This window comes from Lactuca serriola, chromosome 6 (assembly GCF_051521515.1).
Source record: "Lactuca serriola cultivar US96UC23 chromosome 6, Lser_US96UC23_V15, whole genome shotgun sequence".
Taxonomy (NCBI): domain Eukaryota; kingdom Viridiplantae; phylum Streptophyta; class Magnoliopsida; order Asterales; family Asteraceae; genus Lactuca; species Lactuca serriola.
This window is the reverse complement of record NC_136413.1, coordinates 78,603,277-78,620,000: the sequence shown is the minus strand read 5'-3', so window position 1 is coordinate 78,620,000 and position 16,724 is coordinate 78,603,277.

The window sequence follows — 16,724 nt, the reverse complement described above, 5'->3', positions numbered from 1 at the left end:
TTATAGTATTATATGTTTTTAAATAAAGACATTCACGAGCGAATATGATTGTGAATACAATTGGGACGATCTGTAAGTGGTAACCCTTTGACTCATTTTAATTTAACCTATCTGATCATCTAAAGACTACAATATAAAACTAGAATAAGTCTATTTATTAGTGAACAAATAAAAAATATAACATTGCCTTTTTGTGTTGAAACGATTTAAAATATTTTTTTATTATATTTTCCTGTATGATTTGGTCAAAGCAATTTTAACTGTTTGCATATGATGGTTGTTGCAAGTGTCACGGTTTCTACTTTTAACAGTAGAATTTGCCATCATTATAACCTTTAGGGTGGGAAATTGTTGTTATCGCTAACTTATAACTCCAGAGCCAAATTTATTAATCCGAGATAAATACACAATTTTACTACATGACATACAAGCTATTCAAGTTATATTGATCTGAATACAAGAGTACTAGCTCTGGAAAAAGAATTACCATCATGAGAAAACTTTACCAACACTTTGTCCGTGGAACAATGGTCATGTATAGATCTTGCCATCTTGGTATCCTAAGCTATCTAACCTTGGTTAGAAACTCGGGTTCACTCGATCTGAGTTAACCTAACCACGGGTAACTTAACCGGAGTTTCTTTTAGTGGCATGCTTTAAAAGATATGGTTATTGGATATGCCTTTAGATGCATTTTACAAGACATTCTTTGGCTTACTTGGATCCTTTAGTTTACATCATCGTTTATTTTAACATTTTGTTCCCTTATTCTATATAACAATTACAAATCTGGCTATCTCAATTGTCAAATTTCAAATAGTACATGTTTTAGACAAAGAACTTGAAAAGCAACTAGATAGATCGGAAGTGCTCAACATTATGGGTAATATATTAATGAACCAACCAAAAAAATATTGTCACTATTCCTATACTCAGCTATTTCTTCAGGAGTAGCTTTTGTTTCATCAATCTGGTTCAGCTCTTTTTCGAGTATATACTATTTGTCCTCGAAACGCAAAGGCATCTTGATGTCTCGCATCCAATCATTATAATTGGTGCCATCAAAGGTGACTTTTGCTCAAGAGCAAGAAGTTGTTGTTGGAGAAACCAGAAACATTGTTGGAAGTTGACATCTGAAAAAGAATGACAAATTTTGATTAGACAACAAAATCCTTAATATAACACCCAAATAAACTATTAAGGCTAGGATCCAACTAAATAATTCACAATTCAGAAAAGGGATGTTGTAATCTAATTGCAAATTAATTAAAGGTAAGTAAATGACAATTTACCAATTTCACCACGAAAAACGAAATTTAAATGAATTAAGTTTTAAATGAAATTCCTAGAACTTTTGAGATTCATTGAACTATTCAATGACATGTTTAATCTCGAGTATGCCTTTTTCATTTGTAACTGGGATATCGATGATCACAAATAAGGTGTGAATAACAATGCAATTTAGTTTGGCACTCTCGGTGTCATTTATCACCTAATTAATGTGTCGGTTAACCACACACGCTCCATTAATCAATGATAATTTACGAGACACCCATTGTCACCCTTTATTAGTCCATATTAGTGTGCCAGTTAACCATACACGCTCCACTAATGACTTTTATGAAGTGTAATGTGCAACTTCATGGATTAGCATCAAATTCACATTTTCCTAAAGTAACTAAGATTGAGGATTTAATAAAACATTTAGTTACTTTATTTATCCCGTTATACTTATTAATGAGAATTAAATATCCTATCAAACTCGTTCGGCTAACGACCATTCACCAATCAAGAGAACGGAGGGTAAGAGTGGATACTCAACGTCGGTCATTTTATAGGTCGCTGCCTTAAACTCCCCTCATAGATCTGCTTCATGAATGAGGCGAACTAGCGGTTCAACCGACTTGTCTTATACATATAGTAAATATTAAACTTTTAATTTTACATATAGTATAAGGGTGTATTTTAAACATTTCAAAATACTAAAGGTTTTTAAATCTATTAACATTTAAACATTTTTAATTTAAATTTTAAAATTCCAAAACTCTGATTTAATAATTATCTGTTAATTAACCTTTAATTAATTTATTAAACCATTTGGGATTATCCATTAGATTAATAAAAAATAATATAACCTAATACCGATCCCCTAAATTTCGAAAAATGGGAAGGATAATTACAAAATGCTATAATTATTTAGTTAACCAATTAAGAATATAAAAAGAATTTGGGTCGTTACATAATTACCAAAAATAACAACCCTACCCATAACCTTAATTTTCGAAATTATCATTTTCTTGGAAAGGGGGGGGGGGGGGGGAAGGTTTTCGATCCTTTCCTAAAATTCATAAACCCTAGGGTTAGGAAACCCTAGATCTCGAAAATATAGGAGGCCAAAGGAAAGGGTTAAAACCCTTTTGCTAAGTTTCGAAAACAAGGGTTATGAAACCCTAATTTGCGAAAAACACAAGGCCTAAGGGTTTAATTGTCAAGTTTAACCAATTGCATCAAATTAAATAGAAAACAATCCTAACTCTGATACCACTGATCGGTTTTAAGCAAAACAAACAATCCCTATATGTGCATGTAACCCTAGTTCGTAGGATCTATGTTTTCACTATTGGACATGCAAGTATTGAACATAAAAACAAGAAACCCTAGGATGCATCTATAATTTTCGAAAATGAACAATAAACTAGGGTTAGGATAATAACAACGAAATCCTTGAAGAACCTGGACTTGAGAGCAAGTGTCACGAGTGTAACACCTCTAATGGCTCACAAACACACTTAGCAAGAGGAAGAGGGGAGAGAGGAGGAAGATAATTCAAAATTTCCGCTGTCCTTAGGGTTTGAATGGCATGCCGAAATCAAGAGGGGTTGAGGCTCCTTAAATAGTTGTTGATTGCTTAGAGCCAAAGCTAGTGTATGCTAGAAGAAACCTTAATTTCCAGCTTAAGGCCTAAGCAGCCCAAGGACTCCCATCCCTTAGGCCTTGGACGAAAATTCTAAGGCCTCCCTAGAAGTTTTCGTCCAAACCTTCTAGGGTGGTCCAAGAGCCCAAAACCACAACTATTAATTAATTTCTAAATTGCCCCGGTATTTTTAATTAATTCCTTTAATCCCAAAATTAATTCCAAATTAATTTCTGATTAAATATTAATTAAATAATATGATTTTTAATTAATATAATATTTTCATAATACATTAATAAATCATTTTATATATTAATTTATTATTCAAAGCAATAAATTCTTCATCTTTCTCAATGGTCATCCTGTCTAGTTGCTAGTATGAAGGCAACCCAAAAGAATTGTGCTACTATCAATTCAAGTATATACCAATTATAGTTATGAGCTTAGACACATAATCCAACACTTTCCATCTCCATCAACTTCCAACATCCTAAAAGGCTTCAAGGACTTCAAATATTGTTATTTCTTGAACTTGTATGGTTATAATTAATCTTTATTTTTCATGCAAAATGATCTTTAGTGGGTATATAATAGTTTTACGTTATTCAACTTTACTTTGCTTTTGTTGCCAGTTTATCTAGGCAAAAGTGTAATATTGGAGGGTTACTTTTGACTTCTGATGTAAATAATTTGTTTAACAATCTTGTTTGTTTGGTTTTGACTTTTGATAATTAGCAAATTACATGAAATTATATACATGTTCTTATATATATATATATATATATATATATATATATATATATATATATATATATATATATATATATATATATAATAAAAATAGAAGATAAACATCTACAGTACGAGCCATCACCTTTTTAAACAACAAATTTTACATTTTTCGCAATGTACTTACAAAGTACATTGATAGAAATCAACTTTTTTTCTTGTTTTACAGCTGATCAAATCATCTTTTTTAACCAACAATTTTAACAGTGTTTAGCAATGTACTTTGTAAATACATTACTATAAATCAACTTTTTTTTTTCTTATTTTTGCAAATAATCAGATCAATTTTTAACTAACAATTTTAACGTTTTTTAGTAATGTACTTACAAAGTACATTGCTATAAATCATTTTTCCATATTTTTGCAACTTATCGTATCATCTTCTTTAACCAACCATTTTAATAGTTTTTAGCAATGTACTTACAAGAAACATTGCTATAAATCATTTTTTTTCTTATTTTTTTAGAAATTGTCTCCGTATGTAAAAATCGATGTCAGATATTTTCATTTCAACCCTTTATATTTTAAAATTTGCAAACAAGGTCCTTACGTTGGGCGTACAAGGTTGTAATTCGGGCGTAAGTCGACAGCATGTGGCGAGTCAAAGGTGAAGTATGTTGGGCGTACACGTGCATACGTGAGTACATTGGACGTACTCGTGCAACTTTTAAACCCTAAGATTTTAGGGTCGTGTCCCCTATTTAAACATCTTAATCCCCTTTGGACCTCCTTATGACCAACCTCCATTCCTCTAAACCCTAATATCGAAACCCTAGCCCTTGTGAGTGAGATTTGAAGCTTGTGAGTGATTTTTTAGTGTTCTTGGTAGTGAAGGAAGATCATTCAAGAAGTGGTGTTGCATCCAAGCTTTTAGATCCAAAATATACATCTCTTTGTTTATCTTTTGAAGGCATAAAGTTCATATCTTGGAGTTTGTTTTGTTAGATCTTGTTTAGGCTTAGATTTTCGTTTATTTTGTCCGAAAACCTTGATCTTTGTGAGTATGGAATACTCCAGAGCATATGAGTTGTCCTTTCAGACGTTTTAGGGTGCATAGAGTCATAAAAATGCTAGCTTGACCCTTTCATTTCATCCATGCATGAGTTATGGAGTTTTTAGTGAAGTGAAATGTTAGGGTTTTGGGATTAAGCTCTCTTTAGCCATGCAAAGGAATAAATTCAGAGACTTTATAAAATAAGACATCTTTTAGGGCCAGATTCGAGGTTTGAGTAAGTGTCTTAATGATTAAGACCTTAAAAATGGAGTTTTGGGATAAGTCACGTACGCCTAACATAATTATGGTTACGCCCAACGTAGCCAACTACAAGCCTGATTCTTTCAAGCCACGTGCTCTACGCCCAACATAGAGCTGAGTACGCCACACGTACAACCACGTGTTGACTTTCTTTGACCTTTAGACTAGTTGTGCCTTAGGTGGATTTGTGAGGGTTTTTGAAGGGGCAAAATGATCTTTTTCCCTAAATGTGGATTGAACTTGTATTAGGACTAGTGGAGTGTGGAAAAATTACCTTAATTATTAATTAGGGTTAATTTGTGGAAGTATTAGGCGGAGTGTAACATCCCAAAATTTGAGACCAAAAATTTCATTTTTAATTAAGTAATTATAAAACCAATAGTATAAAAACATCCATAGTGTCATCCCATGTCAAAGCCAATATGTTAATAATCAAAACATGTCATAATAAAACAACATCTGAGTATAACTCCCAAAGATCTCATGTGCGGAAATCATGGTGTAATGCGCTGCAATCATGCCGACTCCTTTCGTTTTGAAAAAGAAGTACCTAAAACCAAAACTGAAAACCGTAAGCACAAAGCTTAGTGACTTCCCCCATCATACCACATAATCACATACTTCCAGGTATATCTGGGTGCCCGGCCTACACTGTCAAGCATATTTGGGTGCTCGACCTACCCTGTCAGACATGTATGGATTCCCAACCTACCCTCCGGTATATTTCAACCGGTTACGGGGTCTATTTCACCCCTACCACTACCACATAATAACATAGCATAAACATACTGTCAAGCATATCAGGGTGCCCGACCAAACCTCTGGTGTATTCCAACCGGTTACGGGGTCTATGTAACCCCCTACCACTACCACATAATAACATAGCAATAAGCACATAAATCATAACAGATAGTGGCATACCAGACAATTATCACAAAGACAATAGTCTCTACTATAAACAACTACTAGTGAGTCGACATTGGTGCCTTCGACCCACTCATACAGGAATGTAACTCACTTCAACTGTGTATGCCGAAATCGTACTCCTCGGATGGTTGGGGACTCCTCTCCCTAAAGCATAGCAAGTCCCTTAGTTAGTTATTGATCCCTAGTATGACTCCCTCATGGCCCAACCTCTAATTCATGTCCCACGACAAGGTTCCCTAGTCCCTGCCCTAATGGGCCTTTTCCCCAAGGTCCAATCCATAATAAATTTAAGGCCCAAGTCCATTGCTTTAAACTTTAAGGCCCAATAAAGCCCAATAAGGGCCAATACCATAAATCCCAGTCCTAGGCCCAGAGGCCCTACTCCACAGTGGGCCATGAGGCCCAACAAATTCAGGCCTAATCTTCTAAGGCCCACAAACCCCATGTTAACCACTCTATATGCATACGCGTGGTGTACCTGGCACGTACGCCCGACATACGCTGGCCTTGATCTGTAACATCCCGAGTCCGAGGTATATTATTTCATTAATTTCATTCATTTTGGCTGGGAAACTCGACGAGTTGGGAGTACCAACTCGCCGAGTAGAGAGTGTAATGATCACGGGATTTTAGAGTCTACTCGATGAGTCAGAGAACCCTGACTCGACGAGTGTTCTCTGACTCATCGAGTAGGAGCTGGGTGAGAAAAACCCTATTTTTCCAGGTTTGTGTCCTATTTAAAGGACCTTAAGCACTCATTTCCGCCTCCCTTATCATTCTAACACTCTGTGAGAAACCCTAATCGTGTGTATCCATTTGTGTGTGTGTGTGAGTGAGAGAGAGAGAGAGAAAGAGAGAGAGATGAGCTAACTTTGAGTGTTTTAGTGCACATTTGGAAGAAGAGTGAAGAGTATCAAGCTTTGGAACGAGAAGAGGCTTTTGGATCAAGTGTTTCTATGTGCTAGCTTCAGTTTGGAGGTAAAAAACTACCACCTTGAGCATTTCTTTTGATAAATCTCTTTCTAGAGAGTTTTAGGGCTTTCCCCCTTATCTTGTGGTTCCTGAGTTCCTGGAGCTTGTCATGGAGTTAAGACTCCATATCTAGACAAAAGGAGGTCCCATGAGCCCAAAGATCCAAGCTTTATCAAGCTTTGGGCAAGTCTCCATGCATGAAACCCTTTATGGAGCTTGTTTTGACATTTTGAGCCTTAGATGTCATGCATGAACGTAAAGCTTGCAGCTTTATGTGATAAGTGAGCCTTAGAAGGCTAGATCCATAGTACGAGACATCATTTCTACCTAAGAACGTCTGAATGAGGAAATGATATTAAGGGACTCGACGAGTCGGTAAGTTTACTCGACGAGTCGGTTAGGGTTTTCCCCGACGAGTTTGGACATGTGTAACTCGGCGAGTTGATGAGACAACTCGACGAGTTAAGTTGGATTTTCACAACATTTATGAGGAAACGAGGGAACTCGATGAGTCATATAGATGCACTCGACGAGTTGGGTCAACAGGGACTGTTGACTCAAGTGTTGACTTCCGTTGACTTTTATCGTTTGGTTAAGATATGGATTGGGGACCATTGAGGGCTAAAATGGTCTTTTACCCTTTCCAAAGGTTAGAGAAAGAGATTAGCTTAACTTATTTAGGTTGAGGTGATAAGTGTTAATTAGAGATGATTATGACGTATATGGACCGTTCGAGGGTTACGAGGATTTCTAGCTTATTTATGAGGTGAGTCTTCTCACCCAAAAGTTCTTCTTTTGACTTAATCCATTAAGTCCTAACATCCATAACATAGATGGGGATTAAGACACACATTAAGTCCTTAAGCTCAGTTAGTGGTCATCTAGCACTTGCATGGTTGAGGCTAAACCATCAAGATTCGATTTTTATGGTTCAAAACACCTCCAAGAGCCAAAAAGGACAACTCATTTGGACATACTCTTCTAGAACTCAAAGGAACTCAAGTATAGGACTAAAATGTGGCATAAAACACCCCAAAACTAGATCTAAGAATGCAATGATCAAGTTTAAAGATTTATACCTCTAATAGGTCAGAAATGATGCTAAACTTCTGGGTCTACAAGCCTTCTCCAAGCTCTTGCTCTTTCTTCAAGCTCCTTCTTCTTCAAAACCACCACAATAAAACCAAAATGCTCAAAGTACGCTCAATATACATGCAATGGAGTTAGGATTCGAGTTGGGCACTGAGAGAACAAGATAGGCTGAGAGGATAAGGGTTTGGAGAGTTACAAGTTGTTTAAATAGGGGGCAAACCCAAAAATTTAGGGTTTGCATCTGATCACCCTACGCCCAACGTACGCATGGGTATGCACAACGTACGCATGAGGGATCCTTGTTTTGTGCCTTTTATATGTACGCCTAGCATACGCTCCGCCTAAAAATCCCAAAATTTTAATAATTATGACTTGAATACAAAGAAATATAATACCTAATAAATCTCGGATGTTACAAATCTCCCCCACTTGAATTAGACTTCGTCCTCGAAGTCTGCTGCTTTTTCTGTTGGGAATAGCTTGGGGTAATGCTCCCTCATCACATCCTCTGGATCCCACATCCATTCCGAGCCCTTATGGTGCTACCACTGCACCTTCAACAACTCTACCCTCTTGTTCCTCCGATCCTTCATGTTAGAGAAAAAAAGTGACCCTCTTAAACTTGGCAATCCGCAATCAACTTTCTCCCTACCGCAATAAGGTGTCTACCGCAGTCTCAAGAAGTGAACCGCTATCTCTTTCTCTTTGTGAAGGCTTAGTTACGTCCAACTGATTTAGTGTGATAACCTTTGTTTATCCAATGGGCCTTGCATGGCCATACTAGTCAATAGTTTTATCATTTCTTTATTATAGATGTAACTTTTCGAGGCTCTATAAATAGAGATCTCATGTTCTGTATCAAACACCTCTTATCACTTCTTTATCACGATCTTTTGATCTTCCTCTCTAAAATATTAAGATCATTTGTTCATATCTCTCTCTCTTAATGATCATCATCGAAGATCCTCTTCACTTTAAACTGATCTCACATACTACCTCGTGTTCGAGTGCAAACCGTGTTACAAATCAGTTTGTTGTTTACTTGATATAACTTGTCATTTATATTTCCTTTACATTTCAACACCTTACATTTCCACAACTAACTACCTAACAAATCTGACATCTTATTATTGTTGAGCTTTCATGATCCTTTGAGATTAACTTACTCCGCAACTATTATCTTGTACTAACGTTTATTCAAGTGTTTTCCAAAGTTCTTCTCTCAAAAATTGGTATCAGAGCCAAAGTGGTTGCTTTTAAAATGAAACTCTTATTTTGAAAAGCCTTCTATACCACTAAAGCTCATTCTTAAAAAAACAAAAACAAAGGAAATGGAACATGCTTTATCACTTAACGTTTCCAACAGTGTTGGTGGTTCTAACCGAACCCCAATACTTTTTGCAAGTGAATATCACCACTGGTCTCAAATAATGGAGAGGTATCTAAAAAGACTTGGTAAAGATGTGTGGAAGAGGGACCCCATGTTCCTATTTTTACTCCTGTTCAAAGTAATGGTGCTCAAGTCCAACTAGGTGGAGGTTAAGTTGTAATGAATCGTCCCACTAAAGATGATCTTGATAAGATGGAAAGTGATGTTGTTCCTTTCTATTAAATCTCATGTACAGTGGCCCCAGAGAACTTTGACATCATCATAAACTCCAAATCAGCCAAAGAAATCTGGAATGTTCTCAAAAACTTGTATGAAGGTTCCGAGCAAGCTCAATACAAGAAACTCACCACTACACTCAACGAGTTTAACAACTTCAAAGCTCATCCTGGTGAGAGTCTTGAAGACTCACTCAAAAGATTCAATCTTATTGTCACAGAGTTATCAAACGTTGGCACCGTCTGAAGCAATCATGAAACAAACCTTCAGTTTCTCAATGGTTTGGGTAAGCATTGGACTACGACAAATATGATAGTCCAAGGAGATAGGAAGATTCACACACTATCTTTCTTCAAGCTGTATGGTGAACTTCAGGAACAAGAATCAACCATGCTAAAAGATTGTGTAGACTTCGAAGGTCCACTTGCCCTCATAGCTCAAACCCCACAAAGCAAAACCACCCAATCATTTGACCCTTATTCTCTTTCATATGACAACCCACCGTAATCATATGAAGCTAATACATAATATGACGATGAAGAAAAATTGCAAAAGGCCATTACCCTGGTTAGCCAACAATTCAACAAGCTACCACCAACCTCATTTCGTAAAAATCAGCAGTTTACCAAACCAACCTTCAACCGTAACTTCAATCCTCAGACTAATCATTCTCGATATCCCAGAAACCCTCACCAGTCTCTGCAACCACAAAACACTCATCAACCCAAAGAGGCACCGCAGTCCATCAATTCAATGGACTCTGGTACCTCAACTGAAGACAAAAATGATGTTATTATCTATCATAAATGCAACAAAGAAAATCACTTTGCTAAAGACTGCAAAGCAAATGTGGTGAAAGACAAAGCATTCTATCTTAGAATGGTTCAGGAGAAGGAATAGAAAGAGAATGCAAGGGAATACGTGGCCCAAGTTAAGAGGGATCATCAAGTGTGGTCGTCTGGAGATGAAGATGAAGATCTTAACAATATCAGTGGAAAAGGAAAAATCTGCATGGTAGCAACTACTGATGAGGACAAATCAACAAAGCTGGAGAAAAACTACTGCTTCATGGAAAAAGATGGAACTATTAACATTATCGAACAGGTAAAACTCATAATCCAATCTAATAATTACAACATGCATGATTATCAACCTTTCTTGGACAAACTAAATGACACTTGTGTTGCTGTCCTTTCAGACTATAACAAGGCTCTAGATGAGAAGAACATAGCATCCCAAGAAATGTTTCATGTGATAGGACGACTAGCAGATAAGATACTTAAATTTTCCATGTTAGAAAAAGATTTAGTGTTAGAAAAAGATATCAGAATGTTATGTGAGACTCAGTTAGGAATAGCTTTGAATCAAATGGATTTAGCCTAAAAAGAAAATGTAAGCTTAAACCTTTTAATTGAAAATTTGTTTAATGAGAGTGAAGCTATTGAAAATCTTGTGAATAATGAGACTGTAGATAACACATACAATTGGGGTTGGTCCAATGGGTTTTCAACCGCAAAGGACTCATCACCTCGATTTAACAAAGACCGTCCATATGTCCCTCCGGATCGAGAGTTTCGTTTCCTTGTCAATGACAAAACATTCCCCGAAGACATAAGATGTAACTTTGGTAGACTTCATGAACTGAGTAACAATTGTTATTGAGGAAATTCTCCCCGGATCCTCAGATCCAATACCAGTCACTGACACATATTATCCCAACTCTCAGTCATCCTCTGATGTAGATTTGTTTTGGAAGGACCATACTTAGCCGATGATTGTCCATCTTTACCTTCCTTAAAGTGTCACAACAGAAATTCATCCTTGACTTACTCTGTGGTAGTTCAGTCATCTTTACCACAGATCGCAGTCAAAATCACGGTGATCATTCAGCCCATCCATCATGAATTACCAATTGGAAAATCCTGAACTCTCTAGTTCAGATGATTCTGGTCCTCATTTTTCAAAACAGTCAAAATCTTTCAAGAAACCGCAACTGAACATTTTTGACTATGGTTCTTCAAAAACACATGCAAAATTGGCTTTCACGGAACATCTCAAGTCTCGAAACAAAAAGCGGGATGATAAATACAAAAACAATTTCAATCATCCCAAGGTTTCAAAACAAAAGAATTTAGAAAAACCCATCAATGACAAAAATCTTTCGAATATCACTGCAATCAAAGAATCAGACAAAAAGGAGTGTACAGTAACAAAAACTTTTTCAAACTCTCCTTCAAAATCCCAAAAGAAAGTCACATCTTTTCAAATGTATATCGTTCAAAATTATTTCTTAAAAGATCCAAAATGGAAAGGTCTTTTGCCAATTCCTAAAGTGGCAAAGTCATCTCAGTCACTTCTCAAGTCAAAACCTAGGAGAAATTCACGTGTAAACACTTTTTCAAGTCCCAATGTTTCTGCAGCCAAAAGTCATTCATGGACCGGAAAAAAGACTCAGACTACACCCTCCGAACCGTTGACCAAATCCGATGTCTAGGTAAAGCCGCTTTCTTCTTAAATTTATCTTTTGAAAAAGTCCCGTCCAATACAACTTTGTAACATCCCAAAAGTTACCAAACACCCAGGACTAGGTCGAAACCCTGACACGAAACTTGTCCCTAAGACACACGTGCATGCATCTAGTCAGAAAGGTTCTCATTGGTCCCCGGGCTCCAAACTCGTTTGGGTGCCCAAACTAACCCATTAATATTGTAGGCAACGTGCAAGGAGGAACAAGATGAGTAGTGGTTAATTGATAGTGCCTACTCCTTGAACACAACCGGAAGGTTAGAGTACCTTCGCGACTTCAGGCCTATATGTAATGGTGGACATGTCACGTTTGGAAACAATGCAAATGGAATTATCAGGGGTTACAGTGTTCTGACTACATGCACTTCTCAATTCAAAAGGTTGCTTATGTTGAAGGTCTCAAGCATAATTTGAACAATGTGGGTCAATTGTGCAAAGTTGGTCACAGAGTTGAGTATGATAGTGAGTATTGCTACATTTTGACAAGTGATAGAAGCACATGCTTGATTAAGTCTAAATCCGAAGGCACAATGTATCCTTTGGATGTCTCATTGATCATTGGCAAACCGTGGTTGTGTTTTCTATCCAAAGCCGTATCCGAAGTCAGTTGGTTGTGGGACCGCAAGCTAGCTCATCTCAACTTTCGGTATATCAACAACTTGGCCATCGAAGAACTTGTCTGTGGTCTTCTAATTCTAAAATACAACAATGATACACTTTTCCCAGCTTGTGAGTGTGGAAAGAAAACAAAGGGAATCCATCCACTGGTTATCGATTCTTCAATTATTGAGCTGTTGGAGTTACTTCATATTGATCTCTATGATCCATCTACCGTAGACAGTCTTCATCATAAGAAATACATACTGGTTATAGTTGATGACTACACTCGTTTCACTTGGGTCTACTTCTTGAGACTCAAATCGGATACACCGCAGGTCCTGATTAACTTCATCAAAGAAATCAAGCTCCATATCAAGCTATCAGTAAAAAGAATAAGAAGTGACAATGAACCGAATTCACTAATCAGCTCTTGAAAAATTTCTTGGTTTCAAAGGGCATCAATCATAACTTTTCAGCTCCCTACACACCGCAGCAAAATGGAGTTGTAGAGCGAAGAAATCGTACATCGGTTGAAGCAGCTAGATCGATGTTAAATTTTGCCAACCTTCCTCTTTACTTCTGGGCCGAAGAAGTGGCAACTGCATGCTTTGTTCAAAACCGAAGCCTTATTTGCAATCGTCTAAATAAAACTCCATATGAGGGCCTGAACAACCACAAACCAAATGTCAGATTCTTTCACATTTTTGGTTGCAGATGTTTTGTGATCAACAACAAGGATCATCTTAACAAATTTGAACCCAAATCAGATGAAGGCATTTTTCTTGGATACTCTACCACTAAAAAGGCCTACCAGGTTCTCATCAGACGAGCAAGACTGATAGTCGAAAGCTTCAATGTTTAATTTGATGACTATTATGTCCGCAACACTGCTCCTTCAACTGAAACCAAATTCAACCTGGAAAGTGAAATCCCAACCTCCTCAGGTCCCCTAAACATAGTTGAAGTTAACAATAATGATCTATTTAATCTCGTAGAAATGGCACATCTTTCTAAAATCCTTGCGTCTCTGGTAGCTTAATAACAACATGTTGAAGTAGCTGGTCCATCTTTCTCTGAAGAATTGTCACTCAACACTTCCACCATGCCGGTTGAGGGGGAAAGTTCAACCTTGGTTCAATTGACAACCATCAAGGTTCCAGTTATTGAAAAAACAACTCTGGTATCTGTCCACAGACTCACAACTCAATCAAATGTCTCTTTAGACTCTGACGATGAAGAAATAGAAAACATTGACAAAAGATCAGATTCAAGGGTTATCACTCATTCATCTTTCTAGGTGGAACCATATTCAATCCAGGGGGAACTCCCATCCCCAGTTTCGGGGGAACCTCCTTCCACAGCTGCAGTTCAAGCTCCTACAATCTAAGATACTTCTGCGGGCTGCTCACAAGTCGAGAGGGGACTACCTTCTCCAACCACAGAGTCCTCTGACATTGAAGATATTCCTTCAGCCGCTGATCACTAACAACCTCGTCCGCATGTTTAGACAAAGGATCACCCACCGGATCAAATCATTGGAAACCCATTCGCAGGTATTCAAACCGAATCATCTAATGACTTAACTGACCACTGCCACTACGCAAACCTTCATGTCCGCAGTCGAGCCTCAAACAATAAAAGAAGCACTCATGGAGCCCGACTGGATCACCCCAATGCAAGAAGAACTAGTTGAGTTTAAAAGGAACAATGTGTGGAAGCTGATACATAAGCCAAAAGGCCACATAACCGTTGGTACTAGATGGGTTTACAAGAACAAGCTTGATGAATCCGGTGCAGTGGTGAGAAACAAAGCAAGACTTGTTGCTAAGGGGTACAGTCAACTGGAAGGCGTTGACTACAATGAAACTTATGCCCCCGTAGCCCGAATGGATGCCACACACATCTTCTTGGTGTAATTGGAACATAAGAACATCAAGGTTCACCAAATGGATGTAAAAAGTCCCTTTTCTCAATGGTGAACTAAAGGAGGAGGTTTACTTGCAACAACCTACAGGCTTCGAAAGTCAAGAATTTCCAAATTATTGCTATAAGCTTGAAAAGGCAGTTTACGGTCTCAAACAAACTCTAAGGGCATGGTATGAGACTCTTTGAGAGTTTCTCGTCATGTCTGGGTACAAAAGAGGTGTGATAGAGTCCGCTTTATTTAGAAGGGCAAATACTAACCACTTAACGATCGTCCAAATATATGTGGATGATATCATATTTGGTTCAACATACCAAAATATGGTGGACGATTTTGCAAAGCTCATGACAAGCAAATTTCAAATGAGTATGAATAGAGAGATCAATTTCTTTCTAGGTCTTCAAGTAAAACAAGTCAGTCAAGGGTTTTTCATCCGTCGGGAAAAATACACCTAGTTGATGAAGAAATACTCAATGGACAATTGCTCCTCAGCGAAAGTCCCAATGACCTTTGGATATAAGATCTTTGTTGATCATACCGGAGAGTCAGTTGATCACAAAACTTATCGAGGAATTATTGGGTCGTTAATGTACCTAACCGCAAGTAGACCAGACATTGTCTTTGCTACAGGCTTATATGCTCGATACCAAGCTGACCCTAAAGTATCACATCTGACCGTAGTCAAGCAAATCTACAGATACCTTAAGGGAAGCAAAGCTTTAGGCCTCTGGTACCCAGCAGGAAATGACTTTAGCCTACAAGCCTTCACCGATGTGGATCTTGCCGGTTGTAGATTAGATCGAAAAAGTACTTCTGGTGGCTGCCAATTTATAGGAGGAAGATTAGTCAGCTGGTCTTCAAGGAAGCAAAATTGTGTCTCGTTGTCTACTGCAAAGGTAGAACATGTGGCTGCAACCAGTTGTTGTTCTCAAGTTCTTTGGATGAAAACTCAACTGACGGACTATGGGTACAAAATGCTGCAGGTACCAATTTATTATGACTCAGAGAGTGCCATTGCAATTTCTCACAATCCAATTTACCACTCAAAGACGAAGCACATTGAATTGCGGTACCACTTTATCAAAGACCACATACTTAAAGCTCATGCTACCGCAGCCATACCATACCGGACCATAGTTATTTGATCTCAACCGCACTCATCATCATTCCACCACAACTACATTGAATGATCTGACATTTACTTCATAAAGACTAAAAGAAATTTCTGTGCTACTTAATGCTCTTTAATAAAAAAAAACATTCTTCCCAACATTCATTTTGTAGCATAGAACATTTCAGACTCTTTTCAAATCATTTCTTTTAGTCAGGGATATTTTAGGCTAATAAACACATAATGTGTTTTTCCATAAAATGCAATCTTTAATCAAAATCTTTTTCCTTAACAAGTCTTATCACCCAACCGTTAATTGTCTAATTCGTTTCAACTCCATACCTTTTCACAACGGATAATAACCCTCACCACACGATTTATAGACGTGTGATCATGGGTCTGACATTTCATTAAATGCTTATATTTTCCAGGCAAAATATTTTCGTTTTGATTTAATTTAGTATCTACTGATAATGTAAAAACCCAAAGGTTTTTATTTTACCAACTGTAATTTAATTAACAATAATAAATTTTCAAATCCGGAGGTATAAAAACCCCCATTTTCCTCCCAAGAAAGTTTTACGCTTTCTGAACCCTTACGGCGATCCTTCTCTTCTTCATCTTCTTGCTCTAAGTTTTCTGAAAGTTCCTAATCTTTTCAAAAATGGTGAAATCCAGCATTTCCAAGAAACAATCCAAGGCCTCAGGGTTTGCTAAACCAACTGGTTCTGAAACAACAATCAAGGCTCAATCCCCATCCATTGCTTCAAGCAATTTTAGGGCTATGTTTGAAGATCATCCCAACTACAATGAAGCTATCCAATTAATGATCAAGTTCATTCCATCCCATCCACTGTTTGGTGCATTCGACTCATTCAATGACGTTGTTCCACTCTTTACTCTGTTCAAATGTGCCTTTTCAGCCTGTCATCTACTCCACAACCTTCAGGATGTTCACCTGCACTTGATCGACAAATCACAGGTCATGCTCACCAAGACCAAGTTTTT